The sequence below is a fragment of the Neofelis nebulosa genome, chromosome 5 (genome assembly GCF_028018385.1).
Source record: "Neofelis nebulosa isolate mNeoNeb1 chromosome 5, mNeoNeb1.pri, whole genome shotgun sequence".
Taxonomy (NCBI): domain Eukaryota; kingdom Metazoa; phylum Chordata; class Mammalia; order Carnivora; family Felidae; genus Neofelis; species Neofelis nebulosa.
Genome location: NC_080786.1, coordinates 9,801,968 through 9,827,929, shown reverse-complemented (window position 1 = coordinate 9,827,929; position 25,962 = coordinate 9,801,968). Strand labels below are relative to the sequence as shown.

General features: G+C 45.1%; 1 long non-coding RNA gene across 1 annotated transcript; it reads left to right on the top strand.

Moving 5' to 3' along the window:
- The first annotated feature begins 693 nt into the window (after positions 1-693).
- Positions 694-15,679, top strand: LOC131511659 (uncharacterized). Its single transcript, XR_009261645.1, has 3 exons — positions 694-746; positions 10,244-10,365; positions 14,589-15,679. It is a non-coding gene; the product is annotated as an uncharacterized LOC131511659 (long non-coding RNA).
- The last annotated feature ends 10,283 nt before the right edge of the window (positions 15,680-25,962 follow it).

Genomic DNA, 25,962 nt, shown 5'->3' with positions numbered 1-25,962 from the left:
AGCATAGCTTGGCCACGTCAGTTACTGGAGTTGAGAAGATTGTATCTTGCTCACCCTCAGGACACTGCTTTCCAGAATTCCCCTTAAGTGGTGGTTGGTTTTCTTTTTGAATCTGAAGCCTACCTACGTCTGGGGTTAGCAGTGAGCCAGGCAGCCCCTGTTCCTCATTGCTGCTTCCTCCTTCCTAGGGAAGAAGACTTCTTTAGCTCTTTTGAAGCAAGTCTGCTGCTCCATTTTCTTGTCCCTGTCCATCATTCACTGAAGGTTTTGGCTCCTGCCTCACTGTTTCCCACCACAGCTAAGACCGTCATTCTCAGTGGCCTTAGTGTTTTTGTAGATAAGCCACCAGCACCCCAACATGTCAGCTCCTCAAGGGCATTGCTTGCAAAGATCTTGTTCTTGACCTCACTTCATGACCCCCGTGGCCATGCCTCGGCCTTGTAATGACTAGTAGCTTTGCCATCTCCAGAGCCTTCATCTTAACACCATACTCGTGGAACACTACCTCATATCTTTCCATGGCATTCCCTCCAACAGGTCTCTAACTCTGACAATTTTTTGACTCTACTGGGATATCGAAGGATTGACCCTCTCAGCCTTGCTCTGCCCCTTACCTTCCCCTGTCCTCACTTGTCTCTTGCTCTTGCTTAGATTCCAGGGCCGCCATTGTGATGTCAGCATGAATCCTCATCTCCCTTGCTCATCTTTCCTCTCCCTGATATACTCACCTGGCTACTCAACCTCAGGTAAATTAGAGTCTTCACCTGCTCTATATTTGTGCCCAAGTAGTTCTACATATTTAGGGAAGAGGGGTAAAAACCCCCACAACACCATGTTGACTGGTGTCATTTTAAACTCTTGCCAACCGTTATCAAGTGGGCCTTTGCATTTCCAATCTATTTCACACTTTCTCCTCTCTCGTTAAACCTCCAACATCTCCTCCCTAATCCACCCTCTTAACGGATGATGTTGCTTCCTATTTCACGGAGGAAATAGAAGCCTTCAGATAAGACCATCTGCAGGCTCCCATCACACTTGCCCCCACACGCTCCTCCCTCCCTTCTGTGCTCATGGATGAACTGCTGATGCTCCCCGCTAAGGCCAACCTCTCCATTTGGGTCCTGGATACCACCCCCTCTCACTTACTCTCAGACTGTACAAGAGACAAGTAATACTGCGCTATCACATTTTGTCTTCCCTACTTGATTGCTTTCATCCTCATAAAAACATATTGTAATCTCTCCCATTAAAAAAAGATCCCTCTTGTGACCTCTCATTTCCTGCCATTTCTTCTAACGGTCCTCAAAAGAATTGTGTAAGTTTCCTATCTTCTCTGCCTTAATGTCTATTCTTTCCTTAATCCAACTCCTTGGAAACACATCTGTTGTGGTTATAGAGGATCTCCATATTGCCAGATCCTATGATCGATTCTCAAACCACATCTTGCTCTCAGCAGTGTGTGACACTGTTGATCACTCTTTCCTTCTTAAAACACTAAATTCACTGTCATTGGGCCACCATAAATTGTTGGTGCTTCTCCCATCTCATAGGTGACTCCTTCTTTTCGTCCTTTATTGGTATCTCTCCTCTGGTCAGTGTTGGTGGGACCCAGGCTCAATCTTCAGGCCTCTTCTCTGTTTTTATCTACTCCCATGTTAAATAACATCAATATTCATCAGTATGCTTATGGCTTCCAAATATGCATATTCCTTCCCAATATTTCACCTCAAGACTTCAAATTCCCTATTCTACATCTCCATTTGACTCTATAATAGACATCTGTACATACATCACAGCAGCAGTAGAAAATAAATATGAATACAAAGGAACCCAGAGGTCTCAGGCACAGACTTTTTTGTCCTCACATTTCTGGGCCGCATAGGATGCACAAGTCTCCAGGAGTATGAAGCACCTCAAATACCAGGAAGCCTGCTTCTGGTAGGGTATCTTCTAGTAAGCTGGTCATATAAGCAGGCTTTAGCTATGTGATCAAACCTGCCCTGCTATCAGAAGTAGGTACAAACCACCAATCTAATTATTTTACTAACTAATGCTGACAGGTTGATTCATCCTGTTCCAAAGTGAATCATTTGTCTTCAGTTAGTACATTCTATACCACTGGGCAAGGGTCATTTGTCTGGAGATAGGCATGCGATCTAGATCATTTAGTATTAACCTGTGTGTGCAAATACCATGACAATGAATAAGGCTTTTTTAAGCCTACGGATGGTGGAGCTGACAGAAACATTGCAGGTAGGACAGGAAAATATTCCAGCTGCTCCTGCCATGCTGGCATGGATTACCCATACCAGGGTAATCCACCTTCCCCCAATGGCCCAGCTGGTTCTTCTGGGCAGTGGTGTTATATCAGGGGCATCAGTAGTGGTCTCTGCTGTTGGTAGGTTGTGAAGGTCAATTTTGGGAAAGAGAAACAAACCCATGTTGTTGAGGACCTGCATGAACTCCATCCCTGATACCGTAGCCACTGTGCTTGCCCATCAGGTGTGGCTGGTAAAGAGGCTGCTGACATCCACATCTCTTTTCGTTAACCAGATTATTGAAAGTCTCCTCTCCTGCGGGTGCAGTGTGATGAGCCTTCACCCAGGACAGAGGTATCCTTGCACTCTGTACCCATTCCAAGAGGTCTGTCTGCACATCTCTTTCTTGGGTCTCTTTGTTACCAGTCTTCCATTTTTGTTCTCCTGAATCTCTGATCATCCAGCCAAACCCTTAGTACTTCCTGAATCACCATGGAGTTCTACCTCTGACCATCCATCTTTCTTTCCAGGGACCAACTCACCGTATTGCTTAAAATTCTGCCCTCAGGGAGATTTCCCTCTGTACGATGCTATAGTAGTCTACATCTAGTAGGTGCAGCACCCTGTGTAGACCCATCCATAACTCCCAGTCTAGCTCCCGGGTTTTTCTTCCTCAATCACTTGGTCATCAAGGACTCCCCACAAAGCCGTAGGTGAGGCTGGAGGGAGTGGAGGGACCATAGGAATCTGAGACTGAGCACCTGCTGAAGCAGCTTTCTTATGCTTTCAGGACCTGAGCGAGCCCAATATCAGGTCTGTCGCTTTTACTCGGTGACGATACGCTGCTGAACACACAAAGCCACCTTTGCGGCTTGGACAACCAGACAGCATCTGGTTCACAATGAGCAGTTCAGATTACATGGTCACTTGGTCTCTTATAGTCAGCCCTAGTAGCAATGGACAAGCTGCTTCTCAAAAGGAAAGCCGTTACTTCTGGAATAGAACACAGCTTTGCTTCGAAGCCCTAGGGCACTAAGCTGTGACTCTATCAAGGCTCTCCCGAGGTCTCATGGAATTAGTTGCTGGAAGAGCTAATGGACCCAAGTCAGCCACCTCCTGGTCCGCCACTGCAGTTGGGGTTCCAGGAGGCAGAAATTTGCTGCTTTCCACTAACACGTCTGCAACTTGCAGCCAACTTCCCAGTAGCAGTGCAGCCTTGAGTGAGGCTACTGGAAGGGGACGATGTAGGCTGCGGCAGCAACTCTGGCCTGATGAGTCCCCACATGCGCCATTCCAGATGAAGGAGAGTCTGTTACCTCCTTTCTGCCTTTGAAATCTCCGTGAATGTAGCTCAGTGGCGAAGCCCACGTTGCACCTGCATCCCACCTCTCAGCCCCCTCGCTCCTGCAACCCAGGGGAGAACGCAGAAGTGGGTGTACTGCTTGTTAAACTATCTCTTCTTGCGTGAGACATTCATTTACTCGGAGAGAGACGAAAAGGGCTGTACAAATCCTGAGAGATCTGACTTAATTAGGCTAATTTGTTAAGTACTCGTTGCAGTGAAAAACATTTAAGTGAATGAAGTTTAATTGTTTTTTTTAATTATTCATTTTTACATCGTGTTATATAAGTTCCTGATTTAAAGAGCAAAATAGGTCTGGCTGTGAAAATCAGCCCTCGTGTTTCTCACCTTCCTCAGGAAAAACAACAACAACAACAGCAGCAACAGGTTTAATTCTTTAAGCTGATGGTTTTGTATCTACGGCCCATTCTCTGAAGAATATGCTATTATCTTGCTTCTTGGTTTGTGTGAAATTGGGGGTTTCCTTGCACTAGGGAGATTGAGGTTTGATTCTCTTTTGCTCCTTTATCCCCACCACACACACAGAGTCCCCATGACCCCCATCCTACCAATATGATCCAATTATAATTTGGGTTCTTTCAACATTTGGTCTCCATCATGGCTATGAAAATGCTTTTCATAGCTGAGCCATGGAATATACTATGATTACTTCTCTTTCCTGAACAAAGTGCTCTCCTCTTTAGTGAATTGTTGTCTGTGTTTGCTTCTTTGTTTGCTTAGTTTCCTGTGTACTTCACTCATTCAGCCCCTATCATTCCCCCAGTTGTCCAATTCTCCTCTCAGAATGGGCAGATCCACTAGATTTTCTTTCAGTTTCTCTTAAGGAAATCTCTCCCCTGGTGCCTTCTGACTGCTCTAGTCAATATGGTATTTTGTCTCCTGCACACTTACTGTTCTGAAATTTCCCTTTACCACCATCACTTTTGCCTCGCTCCTGGGTTAGATCCTTTGTTTCCTAAAGCCCATGCCTTCCTCTTTCTTGGTTTATTCGCTTGTTTTATTGGAGCACATCCTCCATAAGCTTTCTTAGAAAGAGTGCATGGAACTTTTTTTGAAATTTTTTGAGACTTTGTGTGTCTGAAAATGTTTTTGTTCCACCCTGACACTTGTTGATATTATGGTTGGGTGTAGAGTTCTAGATCAAAAACAATTTTCCTTTATAATATTGATTACATTGCTTTTGGTTACTCTGAAGCCCTTCTGATTCTGGTTCTTTGTATGTAACCTGTATTTTCTTTCTGGAAGGTTGTAGGATAGTCTCAGTATTCTGAAGTTTCATGATGACATGCCTCAAATACCTAAAGATCCAATATAACAGAACCTTTCAATCTGGAAATCTATGTTCTTCGGTTCTGGGCAATTGTCTTAGATTATTTTGTAGAGCATCTCTTGTTTTCTGATTTCCTTGCTTTCTCTTCCTGGCCTTCCTGTTATATGGATGCTGTGCATCTTGTATTTGTCATTCATTCATTTAATATTTTTTCCCATTTTTTTCTCTTTGATTTTTTCCTCTACTTTCTAGAATATTTCTCACCTTCTTTCTTCCAGAACTTCTGTTGATTTTTTCATTTATATTGTCATGCTTTTTAACTTTCAAGGACTTTATTTGTTCTCTAAATGTTCCTTTTCTCTCTCTCTCTTCCTTCCTTCCGCTCTCCCTCTCTTTTCCTCCTTTCCTTTCACTTTTTCTTTCCTTCCTTCCTTCCTTCCTTCCTTCCTTCCTTCCTTTTCTTCTAATACCCTGTTCTTGTTTTGAATATGCATTATGTATTTTTCTATGGTGGATTTTGTTGTTAGTTTCTTTGGTAGTAGAGTATCTCCTCCATAAAAATTTATTTATTTATTTATTTATTTATTTATTTACTTACTTATTCCATTTAAAGTCTTTTCTCAAATGTCTATTGATCCCTGCTCACTGGTTCCTGTTAAGAGTGGGACAGCAAGGAGCTGATTGGAAGCTTGAAGGCCATGGGTGGACTGTTCTTGGAGATGATGGGCTTCACCACAGGGTGGTCTGCCTGGGCTGTTTCCTTGCGGGCATCACTGAAGTCAGGTCTTCAAATCTGCCTTAGGCTGGTCGTCATCCCCAGAGAAGGCTGTGGAGCCTCCTACCTAGAGTGGATGGGCCTGGCTGCCCATTGTTAGAGCTAGTTTGGGAGGAAAGTTGAGGACTGGGCTGGGGTTCAGTTGTCCAGTATATAATTGTTTATTGAAAAGCCCTGTTTGTGGTAGGGTACTCCCACTCTGAACTGTGTCTGATGTGCTCAATCCAAAAACCCTGCCTTGCCCTCCCCAGATAACAGAATGACAGTTTTCTGGGAGGTGGGAGGGGCAAGCACCGGCTGCATGGAGTGGGAAAGGAAAGGTGGACTTTAACTGATTCTTAAGCAGCCTGTGGGCCATGTAGCCCTCTCTTTCCCCAGACCCCCAGAGTAACCAGTGGCGGTCATTCTTGGCCTCCCTCTGAGGGGCAAGCCAGGCTGCATTTGCTCTGCTGCTGGTGGAAGTTTCGCTTTCTGGGAGCACTCTCAGTCAGTTGCCATAGACCCATCTGCTGTCTCACTTTTTTTTTTTTTTTTTTTAATTTTTTTTTTCAACGTTTTTAATTTATTTTTGGGACAGAGAGAGACAGAGCATGAACGGGGGAGGGGCAGAGACAGAGGGAGACACAGAATCGGAAACAGGCTCCAGGCTCCGAGCCATCAGCCCAGAGCCCGACGCGGGGCTCGAACTCACGGACGGCGAGATCGTGACCTGGCTGAAGTCGGACGCTCAACCGACTGCGCCACCCAGGCGCCCCTGCTGTCTCACTTTTAACATGCTGTCAAGTTATCTCTTCTGCTTGGAAAGTTTGTATATTTAAAAAATTCCTTTAAGCTAAAATTGGGGCAGTTTAGGGAGGTGGTTTAGAGCAGGGACCTTGGGTTCAGTAGATTTGGGCTCTAGTTCCAGCCCCACGACTTACTAGTCATGGAAACTCCTGAAAGGTGGTCACTTTTCTGAGGCTCAGTTTCCCGATCTAAAAAAAATACTGGAACAATTTTAGGGAAATTGGAAAACTAATGTAATAATTGGGGTTATATGAAGATTATATGAGATGTACACAGGACACAGTACACATTAGACAGTCAAGAAGTTCTAGCTAGTATTATCTCAATTATAGCAATAATAATTTTCTTGATAATGAAATATCTGCATGACATATAATTGTGAGTAGAGTAAAAGCCTGGTAAATGATGATTTGTCCAAAGCTATCTCTTCCCTGGCACTAAAACTGTCTACAAAGATTACACACACACACACACACACACACACACACACACACACACACAATTTGTATGCTGTCTGCTGTGGGCAAATTTAGTACATTCAGTGATGAAGGAATACCTTTCTAAAACTTGTTGAGCAAGGAAATAAGAACATGGATCAGCCATTGGGATGTTGCACAGTCAAAAAGTATTGGTTATTGCTATTAGCAAAAGGCTTTGTAAGTGCAACATTGAGCACCATTCCTGGCACAGAGTAGGTGACCGAGATGTATTCTCTGAGTTTGATCTGTTTTCCTATTCCTTCTGCTTGTTAGAATGTAATTGGCTAGCCCTGTTTGCAACAATTGACATTTTTAAAACTTTTAAAGTGCTTGTTAGAATACACTGTGATCTGGAGGATGTTTCTTTTCCCTGGAAGAAAGCCCCAAATGTTAGCTTTATGTGCCTTAGAATAAGAAGCACAAATCGGAGTGTAATCCATTTGGATTCTAATGAAAGCCTGTGACCAGAACTCAGCCTTCAGGAGGTATTTTGAAGGGCAAATGTAAATAACAGTTCATATAACTATTTCTTTTGGCAAAGGCAGGTTTATTTCTGTAGAATTTTATCTACTACAGTGATCTCTGCCCAATGAAATGGGAACTGGCAAAAAAGTCAGTAAATCGCTTAAGCTTTCCTGTGAGCTCTGGAATTTAAAATACTTGTGATTTGGGGTCACTTTTTGTCATTTCAGATAGATTTTCCTTCCAGAAATTTCAAATTTATTATCCCAGCAATAAATTCTGGCTTCTTCCAGATGCATTCTTTCTTCAATGTTGGCTTTCATTTTTTCCAGCTTCTTTTAAAGTTCAGAATCATACACCAATTTTAAGCCAGTTGGCTTTGATTGTTCTATACAGCCAGCAAAGAAAATGGCCCACCTCATCCCTTTCTCATTATTATGAAATTCTTAAATAGTCTCTTGGTTTAGTTAACTCATTAAAAAAAAACTTTCTTTAAATGAATTCATGTGGATTGAAGTACTGAAATCTGAGAAAGACAAATTCAAGATTTTGTCTAGGTCTTGAAGTAGGCATTTATAAAGATGGTCAAGGGATAGTTTAAAGAGCTGGAAAGATCCAACATTGGTCGTAATCTCTTGCCACCATAATGCCATATAACAAACTATCCAGATGTCAGTGGACTCTAACAGTAGGTATTTATTTTTCTCTCTTATGTCTGCAAGTCATAGGGCCCACCCAATTTAAGCTTAGCAGGGCTCAGTGGGACTTCGGTACAACTCACAGGTAAATGACTTACACTCACAGTTTACCCACCTGTAAAACAGGGCATTAAACATTTCCCTCCTTTGGAAAAGTATGTCTGAAGTGCAGGCTTAGGCCTTTGGCCACAAGTGACGAATCCAGGGTTGGCACCTGACCCCAGTGTGATACTCTGATTACTTTTTGAAGAGTTTGGGATTTTGCAGTGAGAAGCACAGAAGCTAGAGGACAGGTAGACTGAGTCACTTTGATGACACAGTTCTGGAAACATCTAAGGAAATTGCTCTTAGTGCTGACGCATCTGGGTTTTTTGTTGGTTCCTGCCCTTCTTCTGGAATCCGTGAGATACCATGACTACTTCCAATAAACTTCACCCTCTGCTTAAGCAAATACAGTAGATTTAAAATATGGCCCCCAAATTCTTTGACCTTCTTCTTAAGAGGTGGGGAGTGGGTGTCTGCTAATTAGTTATCGCATGACTATTAACATAACTGGAAGTTACATTATGCCATTTTCCATCCTCAGACCTTAAGAGACTGGCAGCTTACACTCTTTCTCAAGAGGTGCTTGCTTTTGTAACCAAGCCCCCATGTTGAGGGGAAGCCCAAGCTGCCCATAGAAAGGCCCATGTGGAGAGAAACCACCAACGAGAGCCATCCTACTTGCAATATGACTGAACCACATGGGAAGTAGAGCTTCCTGCCTCAGCCCAGCTGTCCCAGTTGATTCCATGAACAGCAGAGACAAGCCATCCCTGCTGAACCCGAATTGCAGATCTGTGAGAAAAAGAAATGACTGCCATTAGTGTAAGCCATTCCGTTTGGAATGGCTACCTAAGCAGCAATAGATGAATGGAATAACCAGCTACAGTTCTACTTGGTTTGTTTTTTTTTTTCTACTTTCTTTTCTGTACCTTACAACCAGAAGCAGGAGCACAGAGATGAAGCACTTAGATCTGGACTCCAGTTGTCTGGATCCAAGTCCTGCCTTTGCCATTTGCTAGGTGTGACTTTTGGGCTGGTTGTGACATCTCTCTGCACTTAAATTTTCTCACTTGTCAAATGAGGAGAGGAATAGAAAATAGTCCCCTCTCACCAGGTTGTTCTGAGAATTAAGTGAGATTACGTATCCAAAGTATTTAGTGTATTTCTGAATCTGGCTTCTCTCATTCTGATTCATACAGAAGTGGGGTTTGGGAATGGGCTGCAACATACCAGAGCTTCCCATGTGGAAGCAGCTGAATTGAGGTGGCGTGGGAAGAAGTGAGGACCCCCTGATCCCAGCCGGGGATACTGGCAGGGCTTTTACACTCGGGGGCAAATATAGTCCATTAAAATACCTCTCCCTGTCGACTTGGGGCCAGATCATGTGGCCGGTGATGAAGCACTTAGGGGCAGACCAGCAAAATATCAGAGTATTTCAGAAGTTGGAGATCCTCTACAGACTTTAGTAAATGACCCCAGGAAGAGATAAGCTCCAGACAAGCCGGACTGACCACCTGAAAGCAGAGTGACAACAGAACAGAGACACTTGTTGCTGATGCCCTGAGGCCACTGGGGATCAAATAGTCATGCCCTTCTAAATCTCAGAGGCTACGTTCTCTGCTGCCCCCAAATGAGTGCCCTGATGAATATGCAGGCTCCTGGATGAGAGATGCCTGGGAGAAGCCTAGGAAGGCAGGGATGCTGATTTTGCTCATACCTTAGCACCTTCTGCTGGGACATTGGGCATTTTGCCAACACTGCACCTCTAGGAACATGGATGAGTCCTCGTTGGTTTTGTCTCTACTGCGTGTCCCTGACCCCTTGGCTAGCTCTGACAGGTCCAGGGGAGAACCCAGTCTTGCTCCATCCAGCACATTCTCTGTCCTTGAACTGAAGGGCCTAGACCTTAGGTTGCTGAGTCATGGTAATGCAGAGGGACGGTCAGCAAACCTGCTGCCGAGTCCACAGACCGGCTGTCGGCTTCTGCCTTTCCTCCAGCCTTGGGTTAGCTTTTCCTTTTTTTTTTTTTTGTTCTGTGGGATCCAGCAGTATTTACCTAGTAGCGACTGCTTTTTAATTAAGCTTCTCTCTCGTTTGCCACCCTAAGACACTCATCAGAATGGAGATTTAAAAAACAGAAAAACAGCAAATGCTCTGCTCTGTGGGCACGCGGCGATGGTTCAAACAGATGATACATGGTGAAGGTTACCAGCCCTGTGCCTGCACAAAGTAGGTCATCAGTACCCTCTCCCTTCACCTCTTTCCTTCTCTTGAACGTACTTTGGACACACACTCATTACCACAAAAGGCCAGCCTGCTCTGGAGTACTGTTCTCTTGCTTCAGGAGCCTGCAGCCCTCTGCCCATCTCATCTGCAATTTCCAAGGATGATCTATCCTAAGCGTGGCTAAAATTCCCGGGAGATTTATTATGTTCCCTAGTTCTATAGATCAGGGACAATTTTTTATAAATTCTTGCTTTTGCTGAACGATTTAATATGCCATTGTCTAGGCAACGGAATTCTCCTCAATTAGATTTTCAGGCTAATGTGGGGAGGAACTTTCCCCCTTCCTCTCCAGCAATATTAGGAAAGGCCATAAGTCTTGCTCAAGAACAAAATTTGCTGCCGCCTCATGAGGACATTCAAACCTGACTCTCTTCCGCAGCAGTCCGCATCCTCCCTTCTGCTCCAGGCTGCTGTCTTGGTGAGGTGGTTGAGGCTGCCCGTGAGAAGAGCCCACAGCTACCGTGGGGTCTGGGCACTGGCCTCGCAGAAAGGCCCCCCACCAGGGGACATTGATCTTGGAGAATGAATCACTGCCTCAGTCGTGTAAGCTCAGAAATTCAATCTTTGAAGTCCAGAAGTTATTAGACGCCTGAATAAACATTGCCAACGAGGAACCAGAGATGAGAACAAACCAGAAAGAGAATTTGCTACTTTCAAGCAGACTGAAGGTTCGCACCAGCAGGACGAGCACATTCTGTCCCTAGGGGCGTCACTCCTCAGGAAGCCAAGTTACCTGATGGTGGCCGGGTGAACAGGAGACCAGAATGTGACCTTCTTTTTTTTAAGTTTATTCATTTAATTTTGAGAGAGAGAGCGAGAGCACACAGGGGGAGCAGAGAGAGAGAGAGAAACAGAGGGAGAGAGAGAAACAGTGGGGGGGAGAGAGAGAGAGAGAATCCCAAACAGGCCCTGCACTGTCAGTGTGGAGCCCAACGTGGGGCTTGAACCCACAAACTGTAAGATCATGACCTGAGCTGAAACCAAGAGTCGGATGCTTCACCGACTGAGCCACCCATGCGCCCCCCCAGAACGTGACCTTCTACTGGCTTCAGCCTTTCCTGGGCAGAGGGTGGGCGGACCCTGCCAGTATACAACCTCTACGCCTCCTTGTTCGGGCTTCCCTGGTTCATCAACCTCCATCGAGGGACCCTTTCTCCCTCGAGGGGTTGATCCCTTTTTGGGCCTGGAGCTTGTTCTCGGGCCTCTACACTCCTGTTCACTCCATCACGAACCAGTTCCTGGTTTAACTCTCAAGACATCCTTAATTCCTTCCCTTCCACACCCGGGGCTCGGTTAGTCACCATGCAAGATGGAATCTGGGTTTTGACTGGATTTGAAGGTGGGCAGGAGGGGAAGTTAAAGTTGACTCAGGTGGTACATCTGGGTGACAGGCTGAGTGGTGGCACCATCTGGATCAGCATGATGATAGCTGCTGTTTGTGGAGTGCTGTGCTACAGGCAACAGCATCATTAGCTCATTTAATCTTCCCAAGTACCTACAAGAAAAGTACTAGTCTATTTCCCAATTGGCTGAATGGCAGCTTTGATAGATTTACTTGTTTTTGTTGAATTACTTAGTTTTAATTGACCAGTTTTCATTTTGTCCTTGTAACAGCATTTACATAGAACATTCGATGTGTCCTTGCTTCCATTTCCTCTGCTGCTGCTGGAGCTTAAGGGTGGAGAGAGGGGAAGTGGAGGGAGAGGAAAGTGTAATATATTGTTTAATAAGGAGAATTTTTATGAGCATATTCTTCATTTATGTTTTCTTATTCATAAAGAGAATGTATTTATGAGTCTTTATAGTAAAGAACACAGTCTCATGAATGTATTCTCCTTATGCCCCCACCCCCTCCAGCCTGACTTTCTTTTGTGGCCTCTCTCCCTGTCAACCTCCCCCTCCCTACTCCATCTTGGAACCTCAGTCTCCAGCTGCAGCAGCAGAGAGCTGGGGGAGACAATATTTAAATATTCCATAAAATCCTGTTATGGAGACAAGATGAACTGGCCAATGAAAACAGACTACAAAGGATCAAATGATGTAGTGAATTACTCATTTGGTGGGCTGGCTCCCAGGGTTTTGGGTGGACTAGCCATTTGGCTTGGCTTTTGGTTGACTATCCAGATGAAGTGACCTGGAGTCATTTTCCAGACAAGGAAGGAGAGGCTGGAGAAGCAATACCAAATGTTAGAGCCATAATTTAAAAAGGCTTGTTTCGGGGCGCCTGGGTGGAGCAGTCGGTTGAGCGTCCGACTTCAGCTCAGGTCACGATCTCGCGTTCTGTGAGTTCGAGCCCCGCGTCGGGCTCTGTGCTGATGGCTCGGAGCCTGGAGCCTGCTTCCGATTCTGTGTCTCCCTCTCTCTCTGCCCCTCCCCCGTTCATGCTCTGTCTCTCTCTGTCTCAAAAATAAATAAACGTTAAAAAAAAAAAAAAAAAAAAGGCTTCTTTCAAGGTGAGTTGGTGTCTTTGTGCCATTCAGCCGGATAGGAGCACAGAAGAGAAGACGGGATAAAACCCAGGACGGATTTCCCAGGGTCTCCAAAGAACTGTATTCGGGGAAGTTGGTTTTCAAGTGTCAAAAATGCAAGTGCCTTTAGAGTCCAGGAAAGTGAGAAAACAATCGGCAGGGTAAAGGAATTAGAAAAATCTAATTTTCTCTAAATAAGCCCACAAAACAGCGCTAAGCGTGGTGCAGTGTGGCCCTATCACTTGACACCCGAGACAGGGAGGCAGTAGGGACAGATGGGGATGGTAATGAACTGAAGGGGGAGCTGCCATCACTCTTATCGATATTTTGATTTTCCCAAAAGAGCTGGAAGTCCTGATTTTGATATCAAACCTCCCAAGTTGTAAGCGTGACTTCAGATTCCTTTGCAACACCGTGTAGGCCAGTCTAAACAAATCTGGATGCTGGATCTGGTCTGTAAACTTGCAGCCTTGACAGCTGGCATGGAGACATCACCAAACCTGGAAGCTGAGTCAAAATCAAGGAGGCCATGCGGCTGTGGGGAGGTCTGCAACTTCAGATTATGACGAAGAATAGGTGAAGACGTCAAGAAATGATCTCAGTGCTTACGCAAGAATAACATTTTAGCACCAGAAGGAAATCAGTTTCCAAATACTTCACCTCATACACGGAGTGAAGACTTGAAAGAGGAGGCTTTGAAACCGGAGAAATCTGGTGCTGAATCCCAGCCCTACCACTTACCTGCTGTGCAACCTTGAGCAGATCCATCAACCTTCTGGTGCCTCTGTTTCCTTCTATCTGAATTCTTGTGAGGCTTCAATGCAATAAGATATGAAAATCTAGATAGACGGCAGATAGAAGGCTCTCGCTAAAACGGCAGTGGTGATCAGTACCATCGATAATCATGACAATTGTTATCGGCACATACATTTATAAACTCCAGAGAAAGCTACAATGGAAATTGGCTGCTGAAAGTTTTGTTCATGGGCGATTTTTCCACAACGTTGGCAAGGCGCTTTGATGCTTCCTTCTCAATTCAACATAGTTACACTGGAAATCACAAACCCTAGTGCCTTTTTGTAATTCTATCAGAAAAGCATTCAGGGAACTCAAATAATCCATTCAAACCCAAACCTGGTGGGAATTTCTGGCACTTGACTAACAGCATAAGGCATCTCCAGATACTTCTATCCAGTGGCTTTTAAAGCAGGCTGTGCCTTGGGAGGATTCACACGGAATTCAGCCCGTTTCTCATGCACAGGGCTCCTTCATTCTGTTTTCCACCCCTTCCATGCTGCCTATCTCTTATTGTGCTATTCAGCTCAGCCCAGGTTGAAGCCACTGCATTTGATGAGCCAAGTGGCCATCTTCTAGATAGCCCTTTCAGGACTTGCACTCACGCACACACACACACACACACCCTTACCCAGCACTCAGTACGAAGTCTTAAGCTTCAGTCCTACTGTGGGAGTGGAGGAGGGTAAATGTGGGAAACAGGGGCCCTTATGTTTTGAAAAGAGTGAGAAAGTCTCTCAGTGTAGTCCCTAGTTGCCCATGCTGACAGAGAGAAATCTGACCTACCTCACAGTCTCACAGTGTAACCAGCACCCAGGAATGCAGGGTTTGGGCCTCCAGAACAGTTGATGGCAAAAGTCTAGAACTCCTAACGTCATTTCTGATTCACTCCCCACCCCCCAGGGCTACCTGCACCAGCTCCTGACTTTAGGTTTGCCACCCTCGTTCTAGCCCAAGCTCAGACCTGATGTGACTGATGTGGCTTCTCCTGATGAGCTTTGGGCCCTTGTCGCAGATGCTGTGGAGGCCTCACCTTGACCATTCCCTTGCTCGTGGACCCCATGATGTCCAGTTTCCCGTAGCTGCAACTTGCTGCCTGAAGAAGGCTTTCTCTAGCTACTTAAGCCCACTGAGCTGGTTCCCGGAGCAAGCTATGCCAGGGGGTTATAAGCCTCAGCCTCCAGCAGCCCTCCACTAATGATGGATGGGAATTGGGGTGAATAAAACTCCAACTTCCTCTTTCTCTGAGGGAGAGACAACTCTGAAGCGTGTTCCACCCCATGTCCCAGAGGTCCCTGGTGGGGCTGAACCCCAATTGCTCACAGGGGTCAGGGACACATCAAAGGACCCACTATCACTACCATCCCTTTTCTGACACATTCCTGCTCTCATACTGACGTTTTCCAGGATAACCTCCCAAATAAACTTGACTCAGGATCTGCTTTGGGGCAGTCTAGCCTAAGACAGCCTTCTTTTTTATCCTGCAGAGTAAAATACTACTCACTAACCACATTATTATGTCAGACACAATATTTATTTCACATTAGATCCCTGAGATGGGTGCTGTTTTAACCCCCACTTTACGAATGAGAAAATGGAGGCCACAGAGCCAGCCAGTGGCAGAGCCAGGATTTGAACTCAGATCTTTCTGGCTCCAAAAGTTCTGCCTGCCCTATCATATGACACTCACCTGCCTCCTTCCATCCTGGATCTCTTTCCTGCAGTCAAGCCTTGGCCACAAAGACAGAAGGAGGAATGGCTGACCACTTACTGTGACACCAATTATCGCCACATGTAAAGAACAGGAAATTGTAATTCAGGAACTGAGTGTACCAAGACAGCTGGCTTCAGCCCACAGAGGCAGGCAGCACTATTATTTTAAGAATCCTTCCGGGCACAGAAGAGCAGCCTTTGTGTCTGTGGAGGTTGGTACAGTGATGGTGATGCCCTCCCCATCAACAGACTGTGTAGGAAGACCTATGGAAAATGGAAAAACCCAGCTTGGACCCTCTCTGGTCTACTACTCCTAGTACAAAGTAGAGGACTAACAACCTGGGGATCTGGCTTCCAATTCGCAAGCTTCCCTTTATAGTCTGTGTAAAGTTTGGTTTCTTACTTCCTTGCACTGGACCTCAGTTTCATGGGTTACATGTACTAAACCTATGATGGTCCCACCAACTGTAGCAGGCTGAGTGAATTTTAAGTGTTGGGTGCTCCATTTGGATGTTTTCCCATAATGTTTGGCCTGTGGCTCACTCCAGATACAACTTCATCTCCAGATAAGGTAAATAAGATGATAGGTCCCATCGTGGGATCAAAGGAAACACATCATTGGCCAAAAATATATTGCTATTTTGTGCTTACTCTGGTGTGAGAGTCTAGAAAAGATGAGCATTGGTTCATATCTGCATTCAAACAATCAACAGTACTTTCAAGCATACCTTTGTCCTAGGCCCTGAGCTTGGCGTCATGGGTACAAAAATAGATAATACAAGACCATAACCCCAAGTGTCAGGAAATACCATGGAAAGCGACTAGCAGGAATGAGTGTGAAGGAAAAGAACCTGGACTCTCTCTGCTTATCCTGAGAGATGGCCTCAGTGAGTCCGCCTCTGGTGGGGAATAAAGCATAGCAGCTCTGTCAAAGAAGTAAGCTCCATCTGAGGAGAGGTCATTGCTTGCAGTATTGCAGAGGGGAGAGGCTCTCCCAGGAGAACCAGGGAAAGCTTCATAGAGGAGATGATATTTGAGTGGAGCCTTGAAAGGAGCACAGGACTTCAGTGGCTGGAGATGGGAAGAGAATATTCTAGGCAAGGCAAATGTATGCAAAGTCCCCCAGACATTGCCCAGGGCACAAGTTGTTTCAGTTGGATGCAGCAGAGGTTATCTGAAAAGAAAAGGATATAGGAAGAAAGACTGGAATAGACTGTTCAGATCATATGAGAAAGCTTCTGAATTCAGACCAAGGAGCATGCAATTCAGCAGGGAATCGGTAGATGAGCCCTAGCAGTCAGGGTTCTGAATTCCAAGCCACAGAAATCAATTCCAACTAACGTTAGCAAAGAGAAGACTTTATTAGAAGGATACGCTAAAGCTCATAGAATTGAAGGGAAAGCTGACCAACCAGACCTCAGAAAATACAGGAACCAGGAAATCGAGAAGGAAATAGTGATAGGGAATAATAAACAACATAATAGTCAGGTTTTGCTGCAGTAAAGCTGCTTAACAAATAGTCCTCAAAGCTCAGTGACTGACAACCGCAAACCTTTTATTTTTCTTGTTCATGGGTCTGAGGATCGGCTGGGTTGGCTCCCTTTCAGGCTATAGGTAAATTCGGGTGTGCGACACATGTCTCCTCATTCTCCTTGGGCCAGTGGCTACCTGAGGCTTGTCCTTCTGCAGCAGAGGGTGGAAGAGCAAGCCAAACCACAGAAGAACATTCAAGGTCTCTGCTCCTTTTCAGTAATGCTGAATAATATTCCCTTGGCCAGAGCAAGTCCTATGGGGAAAGAGAAGGGAAAATAAGAAGGAATGGGAATCTTGGAAATCTGCGATGGGTGTGTAAGTGAGTGTGAGTGTGTGTGTGTGTGTGTGTGTGTGTGTGTGTGTGTGTGTGTGTTTGGGAATGGATTGTTTCAAGCTACTAGTAAATAGGGGCAGTTTGCCAGTAGGATTACAACACTGGAGGCCAGAAGTTTCTGCTTCCTTCAGAAACTGAGTGAGTCCGCTTTTCCCTACTTCTGGCCACACCTCTCCTTCTGAGGACCGAAGTAGAACACCCTGGAGGTATTAATATAACCCTTAACCTCACAGCATGGGAGGCCCCTTGAGGATTTTTATACATTCTTACTCAGACCCAAGTGATAAAGCTGACCACCCCCCAAACCCCCACCCAGGGAGCAGCCTTCATGCCCAAATTCTTTTTTTTTTTTTTTTTTTTTTTGTGAGAGAGAACGAGACAGAGGGAGAGAGTGAGAGCAAGCAGTGGAGGGGCAGAGGGAGAGGGAGAGAGAGAATCCCAAGCAGGCTCTATGCCCAGTTCGAAGCCAGACACGGGGCTCGATCTCACGAATGGGAGATTGTGACCTGAGCCAAAGTCAAGACTCGGGTGCTTAACTGACTGAGCCACCCAGGCACCCCAATGCCCAAATTCTTGAGTGAAGAATTGAACCCTGGGGCAATATTGACCACTGGGAGCACCAGGGATCCCAAAAGACGAAGCTACCTATCTCAGATCCCTCAGGGGACAAGAAATAGGGGAGTTAGAGCCTCCTTTCCGGGCTCAAGTAGAAAGCACTCAGCTTCTTGTCACTCCCAGGATGGGGAGCAAAGCTCCTGGTTGCACCTGAAACCATCCCTCACCCCACCTCTGCATCAGGGCTCTGCAAACCTGGGGTTCCCCTGGGAGCGCTGCTGGCTATGGCATCTCACTGGGTGCTATGCCTCTGGCTGGTCTCTAGTTCAAAGCTAAAAGTTCTCATTCCAACTGGTGATTTTCCTCCCTTAGCCAGGCTGAGGCTCATGTTTCTATAAGCAGAGCCCTGGTTGCTAGGTGACATCCTGGCTCCTCGTTCCGGAGGCAACCGAGGCAGAAATGAACTGAAGAGATTTGAAGCTTCCACTTTGAAGACAGAATATGAAACCTAAAAGAGGAAATAAGACCCTAACTTAATTGGAGGGTTACATAACAACCAGACATGGCTCTCATGTCCTCCCCGCTACCCTGCCAAGACCAGTGGGATATATTTAAGTGTATTTTTCAAAATAGGAAAAAAAATAGTAGCAAGTTGAACTGATAAATATAGTTGGCTCTTTTGATTGGGAGAGGAAACTTCTAATTACATCGCTTTTCTAAGCTCCATCAATCAGATCTACACCTTCATTAGCCTCTGAGTCATTAGTGGAACTTATTGAAACAATTAGAACTGCACAGAACTGCACCCATCAGCATCTCTGACAGCTGCATCGGGGATTTAAACTTTTCATTAAAATTGGACGGAGCCTCTTGCAAATCAATAAGGAGTAGATGAGCATTCCAAGTGAAAAACGAGCAAAGAATGTGAATAGACAACTTACAAAAGAACCATGAATGGACAATAAACAAATGAAAAAATTTCCCAACTCATTAGCAACTGTGAAAATACATTAAAATAATAATGAGAAAGCATTTTCATCTATTAAGCAAGTATTCTTTAAATGATAATATACAGGATAATATACAGTAAATGTGCTGTTTTGATGCACTGTTGGTTCAAAGGCAGTCAAAGGAGACCTTTCTGGAAAGCAATGTGGCCGCATATTGAAAGTCTTAAACATATACACAACTTTTGGCCAAGCAATGTGGTGTCCTCATTTACAAAATGTTCACATAACATTATTTATAAAAAGGGAGAAATTTGAAAAATATGTATCTAACAGTGGATATTAGTTAAGCAAAAAGAAATCATTTTAATTACATGCAAACATATTCTCAAGATTGGGAAAGGGAAAAAGAAGGTTATAAAGTCGCATGCACTTTATGAATCCATTTCTGTAAGATGAAAAAGAAAACTATTTATGTTCATATAGAATACTGTTAGCTGGGGTTGACAAACGTTCTTGATTCATGGAAACTTTAGTGCCTCTGAAGTTCTCTCGTGGAGCCCCTGGACACTGCTCCCTGCCCTGAATAAAAACCCGACAATTGAGTTTATTAAGTAGTTAGCTCCAAACAATTTAACAGTAGTAGTTTTTATGGTGTTGGGCAGATGTTGCTATGTTTCCGTCAGGTACTTAAAACACCCTGTGGCACCCCTGTGAGTTTATTGCGGAGCCCTGGCACATACTTTGGAAACGGAGCAGCTATAAAGCTAAAGGTTACCTGTGGTTCAGTTCTGGATCCCAAGCTGCGTGTGTTTCCACATGGGCTCTCTCGCTTGCTAATGAGTGACCCTGTGCAGACTATCTTCCCGGTGCCTCAGTTTTCTCCTCTATCAAGTGGAGTGCAGGTGACTTTGAATTTTTTCTTTATACTTTTTTTTTTTTTTGCATTTTCAAAATGTCACACAGTAAACATGTATTGCTTTACTCTTTCTTTCTTTCTTTCTTTCTTTCTTTCTTTCTTTCTTTCTTTCTTTCTTTCTTTCTTTCTTTCTTTCTTCTTTCTTTATTTTTAAATCAGAGAAAGTAGCGTCGTCAGCTCCCCCTGTCCTGAGTGCTGGGCACAGGCAGGACAGAGAGTGGAACAGGTAACACACCTGGAAGGCGTTGAGGGCATTCTCCTTCTGCAGACAGTAGTGCCTTGGTAATTATGCATGAAGAATGTCCCTCTGTGCTACCTTGGGACAGAAGGACTTCTCATGGGCATCTTATTAATTACAAATGGTAGAGGGCATAACTCCCTCCCCAACCTCAGGTAGTTCGGCATTTGCCTCTGCTCAAGCTGTGCCCTGTGCTGGGAGCACCCTCACCCCTCCTTTGCCTGGCCACTTCCCACACTGATCCGTACTCGCTCCTCCTGCTCAGTCTTGGATGAGCTCAGAGGCTGTCCTCTGACAACCTCTACTTTATTGAAATACTCCTTGTCTGTGTCTATTGCTGCCTTTTCATCTCCCCCTCCCCCGCCGCTTCATGCTTCCTTGGGGCAAAAGCTGCATGAGTCTCATCTGCCTGGCATTCAGTGGGTGCTTCACAAATGCTTGTTGATCTGCTCATCCCCTTCATGGAAGGCAGGAGGCTGTGTCACACGGGGATTTACATTTGTAAATTCACATTCCTTGGGAACAAGGTTACTCTTGGCATAACCAACTTTGACCAGAAGCTTACGGGTCCTGCTTGAGGGTTGGGTATGGAGCGGACTGTCCCCTTGGGGTATGTCGGTGGGGGCACTTTATAGGATCACTGGGGAAACCAAGCCTTTGGCCTGGGCCTGGAGAAGCACTGACTATTTCTAAGAGTGACTAGCTAGCTAGAAGGGGCTGATCGCTGGGATGCGAGGCATCATGTCTACTCGCAGGCCATGCAGAAAACATTGCTGTCTGCTCACTCAGCAAATGATGATTAAGCACCTGCTGTAGACACAGCCCTACACCAAGATCGAGAAGATTAGCAGGTAGGGTTTGAATCTTGAAGGGGAGACACACACACCGGTAACTCTAAGATGTCAGGCCATGGTTGCTGGGACAGAGGCATGAACAAAGCCCTTTGGGGACCAAGGCAGGAGACAGGGAGAGTCTAGAGGAAGGAGGGGACTAGTTTGGCATGATGGGTAGCTGAGACTCTTCCACCTGGAGAGGGAGAGAAGAGGGGGAAGAAGGAGGAGAAGGGTCACGGGCAGGGGAACGGCAGGGACAAAGTCAGGAGTGTGAGGCATGTTGAGGAGGGAGGGGCCCAGTGCAGCAACTGCCCAGTTTCTGCCTGGGGTCCCCCCCATCACCCGCTTCTCAGGGGATGTGTCCAGTGAAAAAGATGCAAAAGATGGCCTCAGGCCAACTCAGCGCTCACGGCTTTGCTCTCCGAGTCCTGGGCAGTGGGCGGTGGCTTCCAGGGCCAGCACCCAGTGAGGCAGATCCCAAAAGGGTCAGGTCCAAGTGCCGACGTATGGGAGACACACATGAAGCTCCCCAATCCAGAAGCACTTCCTGGAGGTCCTGAGACAAGCCCCCAGGATGGGATCCCAGGGACATGGCGTCTCTACTTCCCACCACCACTCCCAGTGTGGACAGCCAGGGCCTCTCATTAGGTGTCTCAGGGACAGAAAAATGTCCCCCCTACTGCTCCTTTATTCTACCTCCCACAGTACCCCTCCTGCAGAGCAGCCTCCAAACAAATGGGTCTGTTCAATTAAACAGAATGAAATCTTCCCAGTTTATATGGGATAGGGATTCGAAGGATAAGGAATCTGAGTAGCTGTTTGTGTACTTATTAACTTTTTCTTTATTTCAATATCTAATACACATTTATTATAGAAAATTAGAAAATGCCAACAAGTAAGCATAAAAAAATTGGGGCACCTGGGTGGCTCAGTTGGTTAAATGTCTGAGTTCAGCTCAGGTCATGATCTTGTTTGTGGGTTCAAGCCCCACGTCGGAATCTGTGCTGACAGCTCAGAGCCTGGTGCCTGCTTCAGATTCTGTGTCTCCCTCTCTTTTTTCCCCTTCCCCGCTCATTCTCTCTCTCTCTCTCTCTCTCTCTCTCTCTCTCTGTCTCTCTCTGTCTCACTTGTTGTCTCTCTCTCAAAAGTAAATAAACTACAAAAATTAAAACATTGCATTTCTACCACTTAAGGATTACTTTTGTAACTTTGGTCTAGAGCATACCTTTTGTGGTGGATGAAACTATTCTCCCGATTCTCCACTCCCCTGTAGTTGTATTAAATATCCACACCTTGTCATGGCTTCATAGCAGGTGGACTAAACTTCCCTGCCCCTTGATTTCAGACCTGGTTTCGTGACTTGCTTTGGCCAAGGGGGTGTGAGTAGACATAATGAACTTAGAGGCTTGAAGTGTGCTCGTGTGGCTGGGTTTTCCAATTCTCACTCGTGCCTTTCACCAAGAGTAGGACATGCCTCAGGCAGGTGTTGGTCTAAGGTATAGACCTGGTCTCAGCCTGAAGTCCCACCATGGCCACCCTAGGTAATTCCAGATGACCAGCAGATGAGAGAATATGGAATAAATGCTTATTATGGCACACCACTGACATTTTGGGGTTATTTTGTGCATCATATGTGGCAACTAGTGACCCATACGCTCTTCGAGATCTTTTCCTCTGCACAATTTTTAACCGAACTGAGATTATACTCTAGTTTTGTAGGCCACTTGTTTCGATTCTTGTACTTAGCTTAATTTTTATGTTAGCTAACGTTGAAACCATATTCAAATTTCTCCAGTTGACAAAGAAAATATCTTTTACAGCTGGCTTATCCGAACCGGTTTCAAATCAAGGCTCTGACCTTGCATGTGGTTATGTCCTTAAATCCCTTTTAACCTAGCACAGTCCCCTTTGGGATGACACTGGCATGTTGCAGATGAACATTTTGGCTAGAGTACATCGGTGACGCTGTGTGCTTTAGAGCACACCACTTTGGGACACCTTAACGTCTGGACGACCCTTTTGTGAAGATCTCACATACAAGCCTCAGGGCTGAGGCTAAGGCCCGACTGAGTCAACCAGTAAATGTACGAGCCACTTTAGATTTAGACAGAATTACTTACACAGGCAGTGAAAGGAAGTATGCTGAACGTGCCAGCATGCCATGATCCTTTCCACGGTCCCCAAGAGGAACCGCACTGAAACTGCACAGGCAGGTGACTGCGGGTGAATCGTGGGACCCTGTTGGTGGACTAGCCAAGGGCAGACCGCAGCCAAGCAGGGATGCATGCAGGATTCAAAGGCAGGGAGAGGCAGGGATGGAGCAGAAGGCCACATTCCTCATCAGAACCTGGGTGGCGATGAGAAGCTCTTTCATGGCAGCCTCCCAGGGGAGAGAGGGAGGCCAGTGGGAGATGGCCTCATGGCAGCTCCTTACAAGCCTCTCATCCGTGTTCTGAGATCGCAAGACATTCTGCCAAGACCGGATTAGCTGCCACTCAAGACTTTGCCTGTGTGGATACATTCAGGGTCACCAAGACCCTTGGTGGTGCCAGCTTCCTACGTCTTCCCGAGCGATCCTAAGGCTGCCTGTTGAGTGAAGGTGCTGACGATGGCCTGAATCTCCCACGGAAGTGATCTGTGGGATGCTCCTATGTCACTCGATGAATGTTCAGTTCCCTGTCCACCGTATGTGGAGGATGGTAACGGCGACGCATAAAGCTTGCCTGAATCACCATTTCAGTAGTGTCAGTGAGACAGTGGTCTGCTCTTCCTCCTGCGTCTGCTACCTGGCATTCTGGGAAGTAAGCTTTCCCTCAGCCTCTGAGGCTCTCCGGAGCCTCTGAAATTAAGTTCCTACTGAAAATGTGGGATTAATGCTTGATTCCTACAACTGCGTATTCCAATTTTTATTATTAAAAAAATTCAAAGATATAAAAAAAGGAAACAATGGCACTGCAAACACCCTTCTACCCATGACTCAGATTGAAAAATTGTCAACACTGACTGTATTTGCTTTATCTCTGTGAGTATATATTTTATTTTTCCTGAAAGTAAATTGTAGACATCATTACCCCTTATTACCTCAGCAAGCATTTCCTCAGAACAAGGATATTTTGCTACATAAACACAGTGCCCTTATAACTCCCCAGATAATTAATATTAATCTCTAGTATTATATTCATCATATAAATATATATAGCTCAACATTAGACTCAAATTTAAGTTTCCCCAATTGTTCTCCAAATGTCTTTTATGTGTTTTTTTAAACAAAATAAAACCAGAGTCCAATCAAATTTCATGCATTACATTGACTTTGTTTAGTTTATTTTAATCTAGACAATCCTCTTCCCCCAGTGGCTTTGATTTTAAAGTTTATTTTATTTTGAGAGAGAGAAAGAGCTGGGAGGGGCAGAGAGAGAGAGAGAGAGAGAGAGAGAATCCCAAGCAGGCTCTGCTCTGTCAGGCACAGAACCCCTGACGTGGAGCTCGAACTCATGAACTGTGAGATCGTGACCTAGGCTGAAATCAAGAATCAGACACTTAACCAACTGAGCCACCCAGGCGCTACTGGCATCGATTGTTTCTTTTAAGGGTCTAGGCCAGTTGTCTTGTAAAATGTCTCAAATTCTGTATTAATCTCACTGGCTTCTTCATGGGTCACTTGACTGCTATTTCCGTAGATTTTTTTTCAGATTCAAATTATGTCCAACTGCTTGATGAGGTCCAACTTAAATATTTCTGGCACCCACAGGTAATGTTGCATCCTTCATACTGCATCTTCTCAGGAGACACGTAACCTCAGGTTGTCGTTCTATAAGGGGTGCTGCGTTTAAGTGGCTATTTAGGTTAGCAATGACCACAGTTCTTCCTTGTAAAAAGCACATTTCCCCTTTGTGATTAGTAAGTAATCTATGGGGTGATACCTTGGCACAGTGTGAATATGTGTTCTCCAGCTGCCTTTCACTGTTCGGGTTGAGCATGTAAAAATAGTGGTCTGTCCGTACGACAAGGGAGGTGGGCACTGCAGTGAAGTATCTACAAGTCAAGGAACATTGAGGACTGCCAGCCCCCACAGGTAGCTGGAAGAAGCATGGAAGGATCCTCCCTACAGGTTTCAGAGGGACCATGGCCCTGCGGACACCTTCATTTCAGACTTCTGGCCTCCAGAGCTCGGGAAATTAGTGTCATCTAGAAGAAAGGATGCTGTATTGGGAGTTGATCCAGATTCTAACCTTCTTACTAACAGCCCCATTGACTTCTGAGTCTCTGTCTCCTCGTCTATGAAATGGACCCTACATTTGTCACACTTACTTCAGGGTTGGGGTTGTAAGGATAACTACCTCTGTGTGTCAAAGGAGACATTGTTTGCATAGGGACTACGTAAACAAATACAGGCTTAAAATGAAGCGAGAATTATATGGGGTGTTGCAAAATGATGCTTTGCTTTTCTTCTCTGTTTATTAGCTGACTTTTTTTTTCTGTAAGGAAGAGCTTTCTCTCACCAGCTAGGGATGAACTAAAGCTCCTACACACACAAGAAAATGAAGCTACATATCTTTTTTGTCCTTTAATTATCAATTTTCAGAATAAGGACTTGATATATTAGTTATCTCCAGTAATGACAATTGAATTTTTTCTTTTATCTTTTAAAAATAATTACTATACACCCATGTGTCTTCGTGTATTCAAAGTTTTATGATAAATTACAGTCATTATTCTTTTTTTTTTTTTCGTGCTCCAATGATCTCAAGTCTGACCAGTGGCAAGCCCTTCAAACTTGACTCCCATGACCTGTCTTGATGTGTATCTCGTCATGACCCTCATCAACTTCAGCGCTTTTAATTAATAGAGCAGTGCACCACAAGTGAATCGCAATGTAAACTATGGACCTTGGGTGATAATGACACATCAGTATAGGTTCATCCATTGTGACAAATGTGCCATCTGGTGTGGGATGTTGATAGTAGGGGAGGCTGTGCATGAGTGAGGGGCAGGGGATACAGGAGAACTCGGTACCTTCTGCTCAATTTTGCTATGGGCCTAAAACGTCTCTAAAGTATTTTTTAAAAAAGAAATACATTAGTTTTAAATTATGAAACATTGAGCAATTAATAATTATAGAGAATAAAAGAATATAATATAGAAATATTTCACCCATTCTTCTGTCCTTCTCTCCTTCCTCCCTGTCTCTCTCTCTCTCTCTCA